General features: G+C 34.6%; 1 protein-coding gene across 4 annotated transcripts in view; it reads left to right on the forward strand.

Annotated features, from left to right (window-relative positions):
* BRINP3 (BMP/retinoic acid inducible neural specific 3) overlaps nt 1-23,271 on the forward strand; it is a 381,312-nt gene that overhangs the window by 272,361 nt on the left and 85,680 nt on the right. The window lies entirely within an intron of this gene.

Consider the following 23,271-nt stretch of genomic DNA (forward strand, 5'->3'; position numbering starts at 1 on the left):
CACCCAGGCTGCCCAATAACTAATTTTTTAAAGTAATAACTAATCTTGACAAAAAATAAAGTGCTTGGTTTACATAGAGCACAAATCTTATAGAATCTTTTTGACATAGCATCTTTACTCTTTGGAAATATTGTGTTATCAGCTGGTATGTGGGCAATCTAAGGTGTATTGTATGCTGTCAACATAAATTTTTATCAGAATCATGTCCTATTAAATGTAGTATATTCATTTTATAAACCAAAAATAGCAGCTGGAAGCCACCTTGTAATAGATATTGTCTAGGTTCTACTTCTAGAAAACACTGCCCATTTGACACGTCATCTGAAAAATGAATAAACTTTCTAATGCTATCATGGCAAATGTATGTACTATAAAAGTTAGGTTAATTCTATTTAGAAATGTTAAAATATAATTATCTACTTCCTCTTGGTTTTTAAAAATGTAGACAATTATTAATTTTTCCCCAAAACAGTTTCTCCCTCAGATGATAGTTAAATATCAGTTTATAGAAAAAGAATATTTTCCAGAGAAAATGAGTATCTTAATAAAAAATTTGAATTTTAACTAGCTGTCCAGTTTACATGTTATAATATTTAATAAAATCTTACTGTTTGCTGCTCAGTAATCATTCCTGCTCCCTGACACTAAAGTATCCTAAATTTCCTTTGAGGAACCCCCATTTCCATTCTTAGAATTGCAGTGTGTGGTACTTAGCTCATAGTGAGATCCAGAACTGCTCCCTGGTTAATGCAAGCAAATCACAAGAATCCATTTCCCCTAGGCACATAGGTCAGTTTAAGACACATGAATAATTGGGTCAATGAGACCCAGAAATATATTTCCTAAGAGCATTTGAAGATGAAAGATTCCTAATTTTTCCACATAGCTATGGGGAATTCTATTAATTTTTCTTCTTAGATATGAAAGAAGAACATAATCATAAGAACAGTAAAGAGCCATCCTACAATGATAGGAGTTGCTTGAGCCATGCGAGGTAAAAAAAAAAAAAAAAAAATTCTTTGGTTACATTTTTTGCTGCTAAATCACTCCTGCTACAAGCTCATGTTTTCTTTAGTTTCAGTTACATAAACCAATAAATTTCCTCCATTTTGCAGCCAATTATAGTTGATCTGCCATATAGGACAGGCTAATAATACTGCAGTAATAAAGAAGCCCACAATATCTTTGGATTCTAACATTAAAATTTATTTCCTCCTCACTTAACCATTGCAAGTTTGCTGAGGATTTTGCTCTCTCCCCTCATTCTAAGACTCAGGCTGAAGACCAGCCAGGCCTCATGTGGAAAAGTGATCACCAAGGACAAAGAAAAAAAAATATATGGTAGGCTATGTGTATACTAATTTGTAATGCTTAGCCAGAAAGTGATATAAAACACAAATGTTAAATTTCATTGGCTAAAATGAGTTATCCTGGCTTGCCTCAAAAAAGGCTTTTTTCTAAAAAGAAATCCTTAATATTTATTTAAAAAGCTGAGGGCACCTGGGTGGCTCAGTGGTTGAGCATCTGCCTTTGGCTCAAGTTGTGATCCCAGTATCCTCAGATCAAGAACCCCCTCAGGCTTCCCAAAGTGAGCCTGCTTCTCCCTATGCCAGTGTCCCCATCTCTTTCTCTGTATCTTTCATGAATAAGTAAATAAAATCCTAAAAAAAATAAATTTAAAAATAAATAAGAGCTGTAATGACTCCACTATTTTGATCATAAGATACTGCATTTCCTCTTCTTCTCAGATGCAGAACACACATTCCCCCATCCCCATGAAAGACAGAACATAAGTCCTATCTATTACTGGGTCCAGCTCAATGGGTGAAACTTGGCAGTGTCTTAATCCAATCTAGATGTGGTTTCCTTTTTTTATAAAGACATGAACCAAAAAGCAAGTTATGTACCCTAGACATGCCATGCACCAAGGTGGAATCAACCAGGATAGTTAGAGTAAGCACTTCTACCCAGAAAGCGGAAAAATAGAGAACACAAAGCAAACTTGCTGGTAGCAATTATGAAATTCTATTCAGAAGACATTTTGAGGGCCTCAAACCTGGGGGTGGAGACTATTCCTTGATTTGTCCTCAATTTTTCTTTTCTCTCTGGGAGTGGCTCTCATATCTACTATTTCCAACTTTCAATATATGTGTGATCTTTCTATTCCACTTCCCCCTTGGCCATATGTGAGGTGAGAATTGGAAAATGTGACTAAGGAACAGCCTTCTAAGTCTGCTCTCTGCCCAAACATGGAGAATCGAAGGTCATTTTAAACCTTAAACTTCACATGTTTTTTTTTTTTTTTTTTTTTTTAAACCTGGAGTCGGGGTTTATCTAGAAGTACAACTTATGTAAAAATGTATTGGTCATTTATCGATTAGAGTTCAATCAATTCATTGGGCCAATAGTCACACTCACAATTTTCCCTAAAGGTGTTTTCCATATTTGCTATATTTCTTTTCTTTTGCATCCTATTTCCCTACCTACATCTCTCATTTGAGTCAAGGGATTTTATTAGACTTCTTTATTTATGCCTTGTCTAATTAAGAATATTTACTGAGTATTAAAACTTTTGTTGGATATACTCCCTAAGACTCATTAGTCAATTTTGTGATCATGACGAAAACATGGAGGTCACACACTAAATTTTGTATTTGCTATGGGATTGACTTCTAATTGGCCACTGTGACTAAATCAATTGTTTTAATATTGGGAATTGAGAAGCAGTTGCCTCTTTCAAGTCTATCTCATTCATTACTTCTCTTTTAGTCCCTTTTATTTCTACTTTCAAACTCACTTATTCTTTTCTAAGTTTTAGATAGTACATCAGACAGAAAGCCTAGGTAATGCAATAAAAATGCACAACCAAAAATTTGCTTTGAATATGACATTCCAGTTTATTTTTTTCCTCACTCCACTTGTTCAGTGTAAGTTGGTTTACAGATTCTTCTTTATGTCTCTTTACTCCAGGACTTAGGCTGACACCACAACCTCCACCTGGAGCAATGTGTCACTGTGACAAGGGATAATACCCTGCCATACCTTACCAGAAGCAGTCATTGGCAACAGAACTAACAATTCTATTTTCTGACATTTTCTCTGGTACTTTGAGTTTATTAGGTACATGATCTTCATCCTCACTTACCAGAGGCAACAGTTTTACTAGAATTTCCCCACTGCTTAACCGAGATTGTCATTAGTCCAGCTCTGATAAAGTGTTCTTGACACATTCATGATCCACTAAGTCAGTGTCACAACTGTAGGCTTTTGCTTTGTCCAGCACAGCCTCTCCGTTCCATTTCCGGTTCCCATTTCTGTATAAGTCAACATCAGCTTGGGAACACTGCAATAAGAAACACCTCTGAAATGTCAGCCACAAACAAAGTTCACCTCTCGTTTATCCTGCATGCCCACCCATGCTGGCTGGTCTTTGCACTGCACTGTCCTCACTCCTAGATTGAGGCTGAAGGGCATGCGACCACCTGGAATCATTTGCTTATGCAGTTGGTGAAAAGAGTACAGTAAATTGTCACTGTCTCTTATGTGAATTCCTGGGAATTAATGTGAATTTGCTGGGAAGAAATTCTCATTACCTATGATCGCATTTCATAGCCAAGCCTAACAAAGAAATGCCATTTTACCATATGCCTACATAAGAAAACTCCCCAGAATAGTTGTGAATACCCAAAATGTCAGCCACTGTTGATTTTTCAGATATAACTAAAAAATCATATTCTATATCATCTAACTGTATAATCTTAGGTGGGAATATATGTTTTGCTCCTTTCTGAAATTTTATAGTTCTTGTATTTGGCAGGGATAGGAGATATTAAGTGAACTTTGACACATTCAGTCCACTGTTTACCAGCCATTTTGTCCAAACTAAATACCTCAACATCAGATAAACAAACAAACCTTATCAGTAACAAGTTACATGATCATTAGCAAATCATTTAATCTCTTAAAATTTTGGTTACCTCATTTGTCATTCAGTTACCTTATTTGGTTGAAAGGAACTGGATATAAAATTCTAAATTAACTATCACAAATAATATTGCCTTCTAATGGGTAGCTTTTTGGCAATTATATGCTTATGTATAATGTACTTGTTTTCAAGATATTGGTAATTGAAGTACAAGAGTAAGGGAAAGAAAAGTTTTTTATAACATGAAGTCTTAGTTACGATTCTCATAATATCTATGTATGTCTTAATTTGTTGTGATAATCTTTTATTAGATACACTGTAACTTATAGATATCCTCAGCACTAGAGAAAGTATTCAGCTTCAAGACTGATATAGCAAAATCAATTTGGTTTTCACTGCTGTCTGTTCTGATTGGTCAGCATTTCTGCTCTGATTCATCAATGACTGATCGTATCATATTTAATATATTATGAATATCACCTTTGCCATTACCAAATTTTATTCTGTACTTCAATTAATTTTTTAACATCATCTGAAATAAGATGGCTATAGAGTGCCAAGCAGGTGTTTTATGTAACGATTCCTGATTTAGATCCCACAAGGCTTTCTGCCAAACACAATCTACCTGTTCTAGTTGGCCTGATGTATTTCCATACCTAGATCAGTGTCATCATCCCAACTATCTAAAAAGAGTTCAGTGTTTCTTGGGGGCAGAGAACATCATATCTCTTTTTGTCATTACACAAAAAACTAGTAAAATGTGCTATATTTAGTAGACACACTGTACACCACAATATATGTTGATTGATTGATGAATGAGATAACAAAAATATGTGTGGCCAGACATTGCCCAGGAATTAATTTCGATCTACCTCATTCACTGCCTCTTGGACTGTCACAGTGACTATAACATCATTCATCTTTTCAATAGGTACACTCTAAAAAAACAATTTTAAAAAACAAAAATACTTTACCTCTTATATTTTTATGTAGGTATTTTGAGGGATTTTTTTTCTCTTATTTTCTCTCACTCAAATCTGAATAAGAGCATGAACTGCCATGTATTTCTCCTCATAATAGGATGAGAGATGATATAGATGCACCAGAACACAAAGATGTAATGCTTTTTCTATCAGTTTGAATTTATTTGTTATGAAGAATTGTCTTTCAAGATATGCATGTGTTTGTTCTAAAGCTATCATAGTCATTATTTATTAGAACTCATAATTTGGTCATCTATCTGGTTTAGCCTGAAACAAATCATTCAAGGCTTTGATTCAATATCATAAAAGCAAAATAAGTGGTGACTTCATTAAGTGTTTTATTGTTTGTTTTCTCATATAGACATAGACTGTGGCAAAGAGAGATTAATAAATAAGACTCTATGTTCAGATAATTTTTACTGCTACTGTATGGTTAGTTTTATAAGAATATATGTGATGACCTTCCAAGGTTGAATACACTTAATGCTACTTTTTGGATCATTTTGATAAAAATGGTTATTCATTTCAATTATAAACTTTAGGAAACAAGGACAAAGGCTTTGAGCACTCAGTGCATTCATGCCTTCTACAGTGACCACATAATGGTCACACAGACTGTGTTAAAATCTCTAATGTATATGTATATGCAGTACTTTGCATATTAACTATTTCATTGTGTACATTTAATGTCTAGATATTATTCCCTTATTATGACAAACTAACAAGTAATTCTGTTCATCCATTTTCAGATATTGCCCTATGTATTTTTAAATTTCTTTATTTTGGTAAAGCAAATGAATCAACTTTCTATATAGGTAGAGACTTAATTTTGTTGTCTTTTACGTGAAATGCTTTATCAGTTACCTCACTGATAAATGAAGACAGCAGTATATGGAATTTTAATCTGGATTTTTATATATATGCTCATAATCCAATGGTAGAACACCAGAAATCAACATAAAGTCAAGGTATATCCCATAAAAATTTTATTTGGTCATCAAGTCTTTAAAATTAGATATTTAAAGTATATAGCAAAATTTCCAAATTGCCAAGTGAAATTGATATGTAGCATATAACTGTGGTTCATCTTCTTCAGCAAGTATTTCTGGCTCTCATCCTTATGGGTGCCTAAAAAAATTGACCTTGCATTACCCTTGAAGTTAGATGTGGCCATGTTACTTGTTTTGATAAAGGAAATGTAAGAGGAAACAATGTCATTCTCTAGAGGAAGCCTTTCAAAGCCAGACACAATTTGTTAGGTTTGCTTCCTCTGCCAAAGTAATTGATGATATTTCAGATGATAAAGAGTCTGACAGTTTGTGTCACTGAAGGGACAGTGGGCAATATAAGCCCAGCCACCTTGTAGTGGATATGTGATCTGAGCAAGAAATATATCTTTTCTGTGAAATCCAGCAATATTTTGGTATGCTTGTTATGTTGGAAAAACGTAGCCTATGCTGACTTACATATAGGAATAGGCTATATTTGGCATTTCACTGAAGTGAAAGAAACATAGAGATTGAAAGAAACATAGAGATCAAAATAAAACATATTATGATTTATTTACATAATTTTAAAAAGTAACATTATGAGATTTTCGTTTGATTGCTCCAAGAAATCATTATAATCATTTCTTATACTTTCCAAATTTATAACTTAATGGATTTCATAGAAAGTATATAGACCATTTAGACACACTTTAGACTTTATGCCTTTTATTCTTTAAAATAACCCTGCAAAGTACTAATATTATGCTTGTATTTTTACTTTCACTTTCACTTTCCAGATAAGAAAGCTAAGGCTAATGCATGCTGTCATTTGTTCAACACATCTCATACGTGGTAAAGTAAGAATTCAAGCTATGAGCTAGAGGTTGCAATAAGCCCCCTGTAATCAAAATTGAATACACGTAGGCAATAGCTAAGATAGACACAGGAAATGGCATTGTCACTGTGTTTTATATGCATTTATATGAAATATGATGTTGATAACTAAGTCCACATGTCCTAAATTCACCTAAATGCTCACAGTGAATTTTATATGTCATCATCTGCTTATTTCACTATGGAATGATGGAAAACTCTAGAGCCATAAGAGATACTATTTTTATTTAGAGTGAGTTGAATTCCATGGAAATCAAAGTTAATATTTGCTAACTACATGTCAGCAAGACTCTAATTATTTTTAAAGGTGGCAATCTAGGCTGTAACACTAGTTATTATGAGAGGAGTTCTGTATCTCTTTTTCTAAAAAAATCAATTCTTTCATTACTGTTATGATAATTCAAGATTTTATATACATTGATAATTGCAAACTTGTGGAGCATAGCCAGGTTACTCATAACAAGTATTAAATGTGTGTGCAAGAGATATATCTCCTGTGGATTAACAGTCGTTCCTTCAACCTTCTCTGTTCTCTTAGAGTGACACCTATAGTGTGCACATAGCATCTGCCACACAGCTAAATGGCCTGTCACTGAGAGTCTCATTTAATTTTGTTATCTTGCTAGTATGATCTTAACAGCTAACTGTGAAGAAGAAATAACCCTCTGTTGGCAAAAGTCAGTGCTTCATTTAAGGAGTTGACAAAGTGTTAGTGGAAAGATCTTGAAGTTAATTGGCAGCAAAACAAATGTGTGGTGTTATGTCAGATTGTCAGGTAGCTGTGTTGTGTGAACTCTGAGCAGGTATCATCTTAGGAAGGTTGACCAAATTTGTCGCACTGGCTATGCAAGATAACACACAGAGAATAACAAGATAAATTTCCCCAAACACCACTTGAAGCATAAAGACATGCCTCAACTCTTAAAACTGACAGGTACTTTAGTGCCCAGTTTGTCAAACCTTCTACCTAATGAAAAATCCTCTGCCTCATACAATTTAGTGTTGATTATTTAACTTCTATGTCCAGTAATGGGGAGCTCATGTATCCCAAAGCTGAAGAGCATGAGTTTGAACGGCTCTAATTATAAGATTACTCTTATTTATTTTGAAGTTTTATTTATTCCCCAGTTTTCTGCAAAAACAGCATGATGTTGCTGTGTGCCAAAATGTATGTTACTCTACTTCTGTCTAAAAGCCTTAGTCTTCCTCCATGTAGTAGTACAAATGTCCACCTCCTCTTCCATAGGTCACTGCTTTTGGATGTTTGCATACAACTATCACATCCTCTTTGTTAGCTGTTCTCGCAAAATCAATACTCCAAATCTCTTAGATGACTATTTCTAAATCATTAACAATCCTCATAATCCTTTTGGGATTATTTCAGTTCGTCAGTAGAAATCAGAACTGAACACAGTGCTATAAAATTGGTTTCATTAATGTAAAATAAAATAAATAAAAAATTACCTCTTTTATTCTGGACACATGCAGACTAAGAATCTGTTAACTTTTTGGCATCTATGTCATACTTAGCACACACATTGAGTTGTAAACAAAATTTCTAAGTGTTTTTCACATTATCTGCTAATAAATCAGATCCCCTCTCTGTCTTAACACATAAATAGAAAGGGAGAGCTTTGTTTTGTTTTGTTTTTAAATAAATGATGGACTTCACTTTGTTTTAGCATTTCTGTCATTGTTGTGCTCCTTGAGTTCTCTAATGGATTTTGATTGCATCATGGACTAAAATTGTCTTTTATGATTTCTTATTAATCATTGGCTATTGTTCATTTGTTTTAACACAACAGGGCAAATACAGAACCCTGTCATAATTCACACTAGGATTTCCCTGGAATTTGAGAATAGTTCCATATTAATTTTTGTAATTTGAATTGCCCTTTTATACTTCGTTCTTGATATGCCTAAAATAACATTCCATGATTTCTGTGTTTTTAAATATAACCCATTTAGTAAAATAATGTGCCCTAATTTAGCCCTAATTTGGAAACGGCTCACTTGCAAAATTATTTTAAGCTATGGCTGGTCTTGCTCTCAGCAATGGTTAAACTTAACCACATAAACAAATATTTTAGGATATCTTTTTAGCCTGATGCCATTCCTTACCCTCTTGTTCTGCACTCAGTGGTTATCTAATTATAATTTGCCTTAATGCAAACTTTCCCACAGAAAAATATGATCTTAGCATTCCATTCTTTCTATAAATCCTTAAGGCTCATGATAAAGGTACATGGTGTCACTGTAGTATTAAATTCTGTTCTAGGTTTGGAAGCAAACGGTCAAGAAGCAAAATATATGGAAGTTGGAGGGAAAGGATGTATCCTTTTCTTAGCTTTGCAAGCCTTGTTCTAAACATATTTGGAAGTATGGTTAGCATACACCTGACTTTTTAAATAATAGTTTTAAGTTAATATCTATATAACCAATACTCCAACTTCAAACTCATCATTTCTTCTCCCCACCCAAGGACATAGTCTGCTTCTGAATGCATAAAGGCCAGAATACTTTTTTACCCAACTCCAGTTCACATCAGTAAGAACAGGCACAGTAACAAGTGATATTAGAATCTCAGACCTCTATGACAACATGCATTTATTTATCCTTTGCACTACATGTGTGCTCAAAGTCAGCTATCCTCTGTTCCTGCTTCATCAGAGACCCAGGCTGACAAAACAGTCTCATTTGAACAGGGAAACATTTCCCTTGGTCTTGGTAGTCAAAAAAGAGGAACAGCACCAGCATCAAATTCAGCTGGCATCAGTGTTCAAGAGGGAAGACAACTGACCTTAACCAACCCAGGCTTAATGTCTAATAACTGACAGTTCTGAAGTGTTACCAGAATTCTTTTCATTTTTAAGAGAGGCTACTTATTTCAAAGAGTCTCTAAGCATTAAGATTGTGGATTGTATAAATTAATGCAAGGAAAAACACAAGCTGTGAGATAGATGGTAGGTTGGGTTATTTCGCAAACAGACTCTAAAATCTCCTCATAGTTTCACAATCTTTCAATGTGAATAAATATATGAGAGATCAAATAGTATGTCCTACACATTCAGTATTTGAATTCCTCCTATATAAGATCTGGGTATTGATGGGTGAGCTTCTTAAGGTGATCAGATTACTCATGCTCTTTGAAAATATCCATTTCAACTTTTAGATAGCATTACATTTTTTTTCCATTAAATTCCACCAGTATATATCTCCTTGATTTCTAGCCACTCACATGAGTTTTGTCCTCCAGAGCTACACTTAATGAATCTTGGTATCTTTTCCATTTAGATTTTGAACTATTTGAAGTAAAACGATTTATTACCATTGAGTCTTATTTTCATAGGCTAAATATTTCTTATTACCCTGCATTTCTGTCCATTATATGGCAGCCTCAAATTTCTGCATTATACTGCTTAATAATTTTTTAAAAGATTTATTTATTTATTTTAGAGAGAGAGAGAGATCATAAGCAGTGGGTGGGGCAGAGGGAGAGAATCTCAAGCAGACTCCCTGGGTGGAGCCCTTGACAGGGCTTGACTACAGAGATCATGACCTGAGTGACATCAAGAGTTGGACACTTAACTGACTAAGCCACCCAAGCACTCCAATATATATATATTTTTAATTTTCCTCCTAAAGTTTGTTTTACAGACACTTTAGGCAAAACCTACTTTGCACAGAATGGGAAAAATCAACTGGGATCTTATCTAGAGAGTGTTTCCTGATAGTTTGTCTTTTTTTTTTTTTTTTTTCTGATAGTTTAAGTCCTGATAAGGTCTCTTTCATCAAGGCAAAATTCAAATAGCTTTTACTCAATATCAATTTGCTTTAATTAATTCACATTTTATTTCAAATTAATACCAAATTTGAAATGATGCCTGTATACCAAAGCATTTTAACAGTTTAATTAGAAAAAGAGATTACTTTCATATAATGTAATTAGCAATTGCATTTAAATGCCCTCAAGCCCAGTATTTATTATAAATGCATGCCAATTTACATTATATTATGCTACTTATGATTGGATAGTCTTATTTCTGTGAAAAATATTCACCAATGTTTCAGTTTGAAATGTATTTCTAATTGTGCAATAAGAGCAGGAACAGATAAGAAACCAACAAGTCCTTAGATTCCATCCTTGATATTTTTTTCCTTCCTGATATCTTACTTTCTGCTAAAAATGCATACTTGTATTTTGAAGTGCTCAGATGAAATACAAGGTATTTACCATCAATAAGGTCTCCAAGGAGAAACTACATCTGTTCAACAATTTTTAAGACAATGCTTGAACTTCTTAACGTTTTTAAATTCCAAGCCAACTTTGATGATAACATTCTAGGATGTGAAAATCCTTCCCAGGAGGGTGGAAAGCTGTAGAGGAATCTAGTTAGTTGAAGTTCTAAGAAATAGATTTTTAAAAGAGAAATACATTTGTAATATGTATCTTTTAAAAATGTTCTTTGTTCTCTTTTTATCTTAACACCACCCCATGAATATTTCTTTGGAGAATCCAATGAAGTTTTTTTAAACAAAACATTGTCGAATAAATATATATTTTCTTTAATGAGTTATACAGCATTGAAAAGTACTATTTATTTCTATAACATGGCATTGATAACTTCATCTCACACCAGCAATAAAGTCCTGGCCCAGTCTAATAATACTGTTGTTGAGAGATAATGATATATAAATTTTAATTATATATAATTCAAATAGAATTATATTTTACAGAGATCACCCTGGTACACAAAGAGGAGTAAGTGCAAGTCAATATGGTAACATATGTCAGAAATCACTAATCCCCTGGGAAGTTTGTAAAAATTGTAGGTGAGACATTTCCAGAAAAGAAACAAACAAGTAAATCTAGCATTTAATGTGCCAACCATTGTGGAGCCATGGAGAGATAATAACTGAAGTACCTCAGTTCCAATAACATATATCCGTAGCTTCCTTTTAATGTCTAAATATTAATATGTAGGTATGTGCTTCTCTGTTGGGTTTCTGATTTATGCCATATTTACCATCATAGTACCTGAGTGTAGTGGGCCTGCTTATGCATTTTATAAGTGGTACTATTTGTGAGCAGATTGTTCTCACAGTTAATAACACTTTTCTTCCATTTTCAGATGACTAATTGATCAAAATTTAAGATTTCAGAACTATGTCAATGTCTCAGAGAAGTATCTAATTTGCTAAGACCTATGTATAAAAGTAAATGTTTCCTGCAATCTACATGCATAGGAAGGTGATTCAACACCTGTGCTCCATTTGCACAGTATGCTTTCTCTGGGTAGAGACAAAAATATGAACCATATTATGTCTGAGTTCATGTTCCATATATTCCATTCCAGTTAAATTCTAAATTCATTCCAAGTCTGAAATTGTCTCAAGATGAAATGAATAGTGTTTGGAACCATGCAGAATGAGGAATACGTACTGAGTAAGCAGAAGAGAGAAAATTATGAAGATTGTGTCCTCAAAGAATTCAAAATTTATTTGGGAAGATAGATTTTAATAGCTGATGCTAATATAAATGAGACACAGGTATACTCTAGGTGATATTTGTACAAGGAAGAAAAATAAAGGTTGGTGTGATGAGAAGATGAAGTGAAGAGAGCTTCTGGGGAAGTGAACACTTTAGCTACCCCTCAAAGAGTAAGTAGCTATTTGCCAGGCTAACTCCTTTGATGATCAAGGGATACACATTTATAATTTAAAAGGGAAAATGATAGAAAACAAGGCAATTTACCCATTTGTCACATGGTAAAAATATTTTCTTTTCCGTACTAAAAATGTTGCATTGACTATTAATGAAATAGAATTAGAAGGAGAAGGAGGATGAGGAGGAGGAGGAGAAGAAGAAGGAGGGGGAGGAGGAGGAGGAGGAGGAGGGGGAGGAGGAGGAGGAGGAGGAGGAGGAGAGGAAGAAGAAGAAGAAGAAGAAGAAGGACGAAGGAGGAGAAGGAGAAATAGGGCTAGAATTTCACTTAGACAGAATGTGTTTTGAGCAGAGGAGCAGATTGGATTTATCAGGAATCTGTCACTTTAATTATCTTCTTTTCTTTGTTTTGACTTTCATCTTGGTCAGTTTTCCCCCAACTATTGACAAAAATGGCTACCAACATCATCAGAATTTTATCCTACCAGCATACCCTAGGAGAGAAAGAATTGTTTTTCCAAATGTTCCAGAAAAGATAATGGACTGGAGCCTTACAATTCTGATTTGGGCCATAAGCATAATGCTGAAATTATCATTGCAGAAAAGGTTTTGAAGTTAGGGGGAAATGTTGTGTTTTACCAAACCTAGAGCATTTGTTTCTCCTCTTCCTTGACCTCAGGCTTTGTGGTGGGTAAAATACCATTTCAGGATTATTCTCAAGTCCTTTGCATCCCCAGGAAAAATGGAATACAAAAAGAAGAAAATGGATCTATAATGAGGCATTGAGATGCTTTTTTGATAACATATAATTTATAGTTCTGTTTATTCCAACAGTGGGATTTTTTTGGCCTAACCCTGTTTGCATTCGTTTAAAAGAGAAATTGCAAAGTTAAGCATACCCGTGGTAATTTCCCAGTGATTAGATTCCTTTCACAGAATAACCTCTTTAAATGAGTCAAGTATGTCTCTAGAAAGACTGTTGACTAAAAACTAAATTAGTCCTGAAATATAAAGTGTAAATTTTTCCTGAAAATTCTCCTAAAGGTGAGACATTTCCAGAAAAGAAACAAACAAACAAGTAAATCTAGCATTTAATGTGCCAACCATTGTGGAGCCATGGAGAGATAATAACTGAAGTACCTCAGTCCCAATAACTTATATCCGTAGCTTCCTTTTAATGTCTAAATATCAATATGTAGGTATGTGCTTCTCTGTTGGGTTTCTGATTCAGGGAACTTTTATTATTACTGTTGACTATGGAATGCAAATGCATGTGTAAAATATGGGGAGGAAAAGATGTATGCTATAGTTCCAAGGCCTTCTCAATGCTCACATGGAATTTCCAAAAAGTTACTAAATCTCACAATGGCTGAATGGCTCTCTGGTATTAGGAAAGCAATTCTACTATTTGATTTATAGCACATAGGGCTAAATTTATATGCTTCAGCTGGTAACATACCTACCTGATGACAGCATGCTGATAGGCGAGGACAGGGTGCTATTGGTGGGTGAGTGAAAATGTAGTAGTCTTGAACAAATGGAATCTACTGTTTAACAAAGCAAGACTGAAATTTGGAGATCAGGCTTGCGATGATATATTAGTGACTGATGGTGATGTCTGCTCTCTAGAGTTAGGAACTGTTAGCACTTATAAATCTTGGTTGGAGGAAGAGACAGTAGAGATGCCAGAGGAGATATAAGAGCTTGCATAGGATCTAGAGTAGAAAACTCATGCTTACATCTTTCTGGGAACTGTCAACAATAGTTATTTGACATGAAATGTTTCCAACTGAGAAAGTATGCCAAATACACAGTTATTAGTAATGTGTAACAGAACATGGTCTTAAGAATAATTGGGTAAAAAATAAAATAAAAAAGAATAATTGGGTAGAAAACAAGTGGACACAGAAAATGCACTTTTCCAAGAACTTTAATTATGAAAAAAGAGAAAAACTTAGTGTGAATCACTGAGGAAAATAAATAGGCTGGTTAACATTATTTGATTAGAAGAGTCACAAGTTCTGTTCTCACACCTAAAAGGACTGAAATGATGAAGAGAAGAACGGTAATTAACCAAGAGAAAGAGGATTATGAATCATATTTTACTTGATTGCTTGTGACCATGGAAAGACATAGGAATATATATATATATATATAATGACATATATACAAATATATAATATATATTTAAAACATATAAAATATATAAAATATATATTTTTCCTGTGAGACAAGAGAAAAAGAATTCTTTGTATCTGTAATACACAGGAAAAATTAAAGTACAAAGGAAAGAAATGATTTAATTTTTAATTCTTTTTTTTCGAGAAGAGGAATGGGAATTTCAATAATTAATAAGGGATACATAAAAACTTTACAATAAAATGTAACTATCCAGTAAGATTGTAAAACTATGGTGCTAATAGTATATTTTCTTAACTTATGGAATGACTTCAGATTTTATATATAAAACAATAAAATTAGATAAAGTATGAAGAAAAATTTACACTATAAAATGCTATGCAAAAGGCAGTTTTGTTTATTTATTTTTGATAGTTATAAATATTGATATTAGTTTCAGGATGTAATTGAATCTATATGTGAGGTTAATGAACATTGCAGCCTCAACAAAAGTTCTTTTGGACACCTAGGTGTATTTAATCAGGATTGGCTATTCAATGTACATATAATGCTTTTCTATGATGTATGTGATGTCCTTGACTGTGTGAAGGAGTACCACGTAAATAATGAAAATTCCTATCTTCTTTTTAAACTGAAAGCAATCATGGAAAAGAAATAGAAATAGTTTGTACATACAGAGTTCCGAGTAACCTTGTAAACATAGTTCAACATATTGTTTTTACCCAAAGAAGTGACTGGAGAGCTATTTTGAATTATTTATGCTAACCATCTGTTCTCTGCATATCATATCTTCCAGAACAGACAAATCTCATGGCCTTCAGACTTTAGCTACTACTACTTCTAGATGAGCAGCTGTTTTCTTATCAAAAATCCATACTGAAGCTGTTTATCCTAAATTGGTGAATTTCATTAGTATCTCCAGGGCTCCAGCTGAATTAATCTATTTAAACAACATTCTCCTTAAAACCAGGTGCTGAAGTGGCTTATCCCAATTCTATCATTTTAACAATTGTACTTAGGGAAAAAAAAAATTCACATTTTCTATGAAAACAAAATAATATAGCTTTCATTTACTACTACTTTTTGTTATAAAAAACAGTACACAGTTGTCAAGATATGGTACTCTTATGGCATTGCCTTAATCAGAGTGGTATTAATCTAAAATGTTTCAAGAGGAATGAACATTTTTACAATAGTTTAATTTTTAAAAGATATATTTAAATAAGAATATTTTCTGATCACTCTATTAATGTTCTGGATTTACTGTAACGAAGTACCACAAACTGTTGGCTTAAAATGGTATAAATTAATTCTGAGGGTCAGATGCCCTGGATGATCTAGAGGAGAATACTTCCTTGCTTATTCCCAGTTTTGGTTCCTGCCGCCTCTCTTAAAGACTTGTGGCTGCATCACTCCAATCTCCATCTCTGTGGTCACATTCTTACTCCTCTTCTTCTGTATATACAATATCCCTCTGCCTCTCTATTATAATATTGCTTTGATATGATATGATGGTATTTAGAACCCAGGTCAGAAATCCAGATTAATCACCTCATGTTATCAAAGGAAAAAGTGACACCAGACAAGTGAAAAAAGTAAGAAAAAACTTAAAAAGATACTACAATAGAAGAGAGAGAAATGGACCTCAATTCTCCTTTAATAAAGGGTAGGAGAATTTTTAAATACTGGGTGAACTGGTGGAAACGTACTAGAACAAATCGGGGGGAGGTTAATCAATGTTAATGGGCCATCTGTGCTTGCTTATAGTTAGGCTCCTACTCTCCCACAGAGAATGAGAAAGAGGTGCCTATTTTTCCAATGATTATATTTCAAAGGGACGGCTCCCAGGTTCCTGAGAAAGATATTCCTAGGTCATAAAACTATCTGAGGACTAGGATAAGATCTATATCTCAAAGAGACAGAGGAAGAATTTATAATGGCAAACCTAAACAAAGAGAGGACAGGGGCTGCCTTAGTCTATTTGGATTGCTATAGCAAAAATATCATAAACTGTGTGACCTGTACACAGCAGAAGTTTATTTCTCACAGTTCTGGAAGCTGAAAAGTCTAAGACCAAGGTGCCAGTGTATTTGGCACCTGGTGAGGGCCCACTTCCTCATTTTTAGGTATTTGTGATGGTAGGAACCCCACTTCTAACACAATGAACTTGCGGGCTAGGATTTCATGTAGAACACAAATTTTCAGACCATATCAGGGGCCTGCATCCAGGATAAAACCTGTATGAAGTTGAGGAAGCTGAGGGAAACCTTAAGGTTGTCTTGGTCAATGTCAAGATTCTTTAATCATATTTGCATATATACTTTTTCCACCTAAAATAACATTTACAGGTTCCAGAGATTGGGTATCTTTTCTACATGGATATCTTTGGAGGGCTCATTTTTCTACCACAGTCACTGAAGCAATGAATAAGATTTTTTTTAAGATTTTTTTGTTGTTGTTGTTTTTTTCTTGAGACACAGAGAGAGCCAGAGACATAGGCAGAGGGAGAAGCAGGCTCCCCACAGGGAGCCTGATGTGGGACTCAATCCCAGGACCCTAGGATCACAACCTGAACCAAAGGCAGATGCTTAAACACTGAGTCCCCCACCCCAGGTGCCCCTGAGTAGGATTGATAACTCTCTTTATAGTTAGGGTCCTTAAAACTCTTGGGAACTCAGATACCTGGAAGTGAAAGCAACAAGTAAATTGTCCTAATACCCTTTGAAACACTCACTCACAGGACTAATATGTAGAAGTTCCTGCTGAGGCCTCACACATTACTTCTGGTCTCTTCCCAAACATCCTTTTACTCTTTTTCAAATTGTTTTTATATTTTTCCATTATATCATATTAGAGCCTCTCCCTTTTCCCTGCTTTCTGATAGTTTTCTTCAAGGAAAGTCCATTAAGTCATTTCATGTCAGTCATAAGGCAGCTCACTCAGGTTTCCGAGAAAGGTAAAGGGATTCCCAGATTTAAAACAATTTAACAGTAAAGCACATTAACAATGAGAACATTCGGGCTTTCATGGATTCATTCATTTTTACGTTCTGTACAAACGTCATGATATTGACTACAGAATAAAGCAGATATTTTTTGAGGAGCATAAAGGTCACTTTACCAATTACCAAATGAAAATAAAGTTTCAGAAATTAAAGTAAGGCATAAAACAACAAACTAAGCACAGAATTGTTACAACAGAAGAACATTGAAAATCTTGGTTCTTGGCTGTTGTCATGATCTTGCTTCAGTTCTTTCTCATCTAAGCCAAAATCCTTCTGATTTACTCTTACTCAAATGAAGTTCTAGAAACCAATATTTATTTATTGTTCTTTTTTTTTTCTTGCAGAAAATTCACTACTGATTCTATTTCATCAGTTCTTCTCCATTAAGTCAGTGTTTTGGAGGGTTCTGGACAACCTCCAATGAAATTGACAGTTCCCCTTACTGAAAGCCTTCCCCTCCTTTGGGAAGCTATGCTGATGCTAGTTGGAATCTTTAGGAATAGGCTCTCATATAACACCCCTTCCTGAAAAGGAAACTTTTCTGCAATTGATATCAAATGGAATACTTTGGTAAATGTTGATGCAAAAACAGAAAAACAAACAAAAAACCACACACACACCAAATAAAATAACTGTTTACTTTTTTCAACTAAATTTTGTTTTAGAAACATTGTTTCTTGTTTAAATTTCAACATTTTTAATGTTCTTTAGTGATTCAATACACTAAACACTATGGATTTTTTTAAAGAGCAAAAGTCTGGTGTTCTAAAACTGTTATTTGAAATCAAACACAAAACAGTTTAAGGATTATTTTCATTTACACTTTAAAATGTCTTAACATGCTGATGCTTTTTTTTAATCATAGAGAAAAAATGCCTTTCTTTTGTGTTACACCATGTTTATAAATATTTCCTGTGAAGTTTTGAATAGCAGATCAGATAATAAGAGCACTTGGAGATCATATTTCTGTAACTCAGTTTCAGAAGAAGTTTGTAACAATAATTTGCAGTAAATCAGTGAAAAGTGAAGTCAATTTGACCAATAACAACTCTAAAAAGAAAGAAATCCTGAAATTTGATAAATATTAACTGGGCCATTTAATTTAACTAAAATACTACACATAATTCAATCTGTAAATGCATTTTTTCCCTTAAATATGCACTTCACACAAAGAAACACTGGATCCCAAACTTTGCTTCATTCACAACTTATGAAGATCACATAAAATATGAATGTCTGTATTCCATCTCTAGATATTTTAATTATTATGAGATGCAACTGGATATTGGGTTTTTATAAGATCCCGGGTGATGCTTATGTGTAGCAAAATTTGGGAAGAGAATCACTACCTTATGGGAATATGTGTTCTTGTTGGCCCTGAATGATTGACGATTGATAAATTCTCACTGTCAAGTCAGGGAGATTAAATTCTAGAAATCGGCATGCCGTTTTGTATATGCATTTAAATGTTTTAGCTCTGATTTCCCCAGCTGAACTTAAAAGTAGCTACATCTTCTCTTTGCTTACAGATCACTAGCTTATAATGCCTAAACTATTTCCTATTTGCATTTAAAAATTATCTTCCACTGAAGATAATACTTGAAAAATTGTGGCATTCGATCTTCTTTCTTTTTATTAAAGACAACTTTGTGGAGAGCAAAGTGTAGTTTTACTATAATTAGATGATGATCAAATTATTTTATAAGTACAGGGATCAAACCATATTAAACACAAAGGTGATTTTATGTCATAATTAATGACCATATAAAAGGGCTTAGAAGAAAAAAAGAAAAAAAAAGGGGGGGGCTTAGAAGTACTTTTTTCTGTTTCTCCTGCTAAATCTCAGAGTTTACCTAAAACTCTGGACATTATATATAAAACAAACATATGACTCTAAAAAAACGTATGGGGGATAGCAGACAGGCTAGGGACCACAGAGAATGGAGAATAATGCAGACATGAGTTCTATAATCTTGTTTTTGTCATTGTTTTTCTTTTTCTTTTTTATGACCTTATATATCAAAAACTAGATGATGAACTCTCCAGAAATATAAAAACATTAATGTGAGCAGACAAAAACAATCCCAAGAAAGACTGCTCTGTGTAGGTAAAAGACCAGGCAAGGGGGGCACCTAGAAAGAGAAAATTTTTAGACACTAACTTCCCAACACCAGCCGAACACCCCAGAAAAATCTGAAGCCCTAATCTACCGTTGCCAACAAAGGCTAAATTGGGAATCTAGATTTCTGACCTTGCCAGGCTATATAATGAGCTTCTTCCAACCCCCCCTATGCGGGCATCATAATAGACCAAGCGACAAGCACAGACTTTCATCCTGCTGGGTGGTAATGATTGCCCTCTTTCCTGTGGTATCAGAGGGGGCATAAGGGACTTTCACAACCAAGGGAGCAATAAGCCAAACCCCTCAGTGTCAGAGAAGAATATGTGCAGAACAGTAATGAGACACCTATCCCTCCTAGCAGGATTCTATTAGCAGAGAAACCATGAGAAAACTGATCTTCTACAGTAATGAGAAGCCCTTCTCTCCAGGAGGTTCATGGACAAGAGTGGAATTTGGACTTTTCCCCTGATTTGGCATTAACAAAGTGATGCCCTTCTTCCCTGCTTGAGCAGTGTCAGAAGCGATCTGCTAAAACACATTTAAATGAGACCCAGTGGACTCTAACATAATACCCCAAAGATTCACATTTCCATTGAAACTACTTATCATATGAAGTATCAGGAAAATCACAACTTGAATGAGAAGAGACCATTAATAGATAGCAACAGCAAGATGATACAGATTTATCTGACAAGGATTTTAAAGAAACCAACGCAAAAATATTTCACTGAGAAGTTGTGAGCATGCTTGGAACAAATGAAAAAATACAATATCTCAGTATGAAGTTAGGCCAGCTGCTAACATAGAGGTATCAGTTCTCAAAAGACTGCCCTCATTTTTGACACCAACTGCAAGGCTGGGAGTTTTCCCAAAACACCCTATGTTTTGATAATTCACTGGAAAGACTCACAGATATCACCAAAGGCTATTATACTCATAGTTATGCTTTATTACAAGAAGATGATACAGATTAGTCAGCCATAAGAAAACTGAATAGGGCAGAGTCCAAAGGTATTACTTGACTTGGAATTTCTGTTTTCTTCTCGACAGGGGGCTATTATGCATTAGTTTCCTGGCATTGATTTGTGACAATATGTGTAGTTTGTTACTAGTGAGAGAAACTCAGCTGAGCCTCTGTGTCCATAGTTCTTACTGGGGCTTTATCATAAAGGCATAATTGTTTCATTGCACATGTATTGGTCTCAGTCCCCAGGTCAACTGATACTGTGTGACCCAAAGCTTCAACACTTCATCACATTGTCAGTCATTCTGGTATAGTCAGCTCTCATCCTAAATATTATCTGGTGTGGCCAGCACCCTCCCTAAATGACACTTAGACTGTGTGACATAACTCAAGACCCCAAGGCAAAGAAAGACATTGCCATCAGGCACAACAAAGATTTCCTCCCAGTAGCTGAGAGCAAAGAGCAAAGATAAATGTTTGTTATAAACTCTTTAAAAAAAAAGTTATAGAGAAGACCATATGGAAATTTTATTTTTTTATTTTAAAAAAATTTAAAGATTTTATTTATTTATTTGATGAGAGAGAGAGCATAAGCAAGGAAGAGGCAGACAGAGGACGAGGGAGAAGCAGACTCTCAGCTGAGCAGGGAGCCCGATGTGGAGCTCGATCCCAGGACCCCAGGATCTAAGCCTAAGGCAGATGCTTCACCTACTGAGCCATCCAGGGGCTCCATAAGGAAATTTTGGATGTGAAAAATATGATAACTAAAACAAAACACTCAGTGGACGGGTTCAATAACAGAATCAATGAACTGGAAGCTAGAACAATGTAAATTACCAAATCTGGACAACAGAGACAAATAAACCTAAAAATAAAACAACACAAACAAATGCATGAACAAACAAAACCCCTAGAGCTCTGGGAAACTGTGGAACTCTAACAAAAGATCTAACTTTCTTGTCATCAGAATCTTGCAAGAAGGGGACTAAGGAGAGGGCAAAAGTTATTCAAAGACATATAGCTGAAAATTAAATTTGGCAAAACCACATAAAACCTACAAGTTTAAGAAGATGAAAGAACCTCACACAGAAGAGACACAAAGAAATCTATAGTAAGACACATCATTGTCAAGTTTCTGAAAAATGCAGATAAATAAAAAGTATGAAAATAATGCAAAATAACACTTTACCTATAAGGATACATGACTTCTATTAATAAGTATGGAGGGATCCCTGGGTGGCGCAGCGGTTTGGCGCCTGCCTTTGGCCCAGGGCGCGATCCTGGAGACCCGGGATCGAATCCCACGTCGGGCTCCCGGCGCATGGAGCCTGCTTCTCCCTCCGCCTGTGTCTCTGCCTCTCTCTCTCTGTGACTATCATAAATAAATAATAAAAAAAAAAAAAATTAAAAAAAAATAAATAAATAAAACTTTAAAAAAAAAAAATAAGTATGGAGACCACAGGAAATTACACAATATTTTTTAGTGTTGATAGAAAAGAAATATTAAGCAGGAATCAAGATCCATGAATACTATCTTTCAGGAATTAAGGAAATGTTAAGACATTCTCAGATGAAGAAAAATGTAGATACATTTTCACCAACAGACCTACCCTAAAGTGATGGCTAAAGAAGTTTTCTAAACAGATAGGGCATAATAAAGAAACAGAATATCAAGAAAGAAGAAAGAGCAACAAGTAAACATACAGATAAATACAGATTCAGTAGACTTTCCTCTCAAGTTTTCTAAACTATGTTTTATAGCCAAAGAGGAGGGGGAGGAGCTATACTACCGTCTGATGTGGTTCTCCATATATGCGGAAAAATATTTAAGGCAATTTTATGACAGAAAGAGAAGAATAAAAGGACTTGAGGAGATAGGATAGTGTTTCTGTACTTTATTCAAACTGGCAAGACCTCTGCACTAGTATACTATGATAAGTTATGTGTGGTTGATGTGTGCCTATCACCACCATTTAAAACAGACCTATACAGAGGGATGAATTCAAACACTATATATAAAATTCTAAGAAGTTGGATGCCTGGGTGGCTCAGTGGTTGGGCATCTGCCTTTGGCTTGCGGCATGATCCAGAGTTTCCAGGATCAAGTCCTGCATCGAGCTCCCTGAGTGGAACCTGCTTCTCCCTCTGCCTGTGTCTCTGCCTCTCTCTGTGTGTCTCTCATGAATAAATAAATAAAATCTTAAAAAAAAAAATTCTAAGAAGTGTTCATGCAATGCACAGAAAGGTAGCAGAAGAAAGAAAAGTAAGAACAGGGAACAAAAAAGGAAAAAATACAATGGACGGGTGTAGCCTTCACATATCAATAGTTTCATGAAATGTAAAGGATTGACTGCTTGTATTAGGCAAAAAAACATAAACAACCATAATGTCTCCCATTAGGTAAATGGTTAAACAAACTGTAGTGTACTTTTACCATGCAATTCTACTCAGCAATAACAAGGAATGAGCAATTGTATTGGTAAATACAATAAATTGGATAAATCTCAAGGGCGTTATACTGAATGAATAAAAGACAAACACTCTCAGTAGATCGTATATAATCTAACTCCATTTGTATAACAGTTT

This window comes from Vulpes vulpes, chromosome 5, assembly GCF_048418805.1.
Source record: "Vulpes vulpes isolate BD-2025 chromosome 5, VulVul3, whole genome shotgun sequence".
NCBI lineage: Eukaryota > Metazoa > Chordata > Mammalia > Carnivora > Canidae > Vulpes > Vulpes vulpes.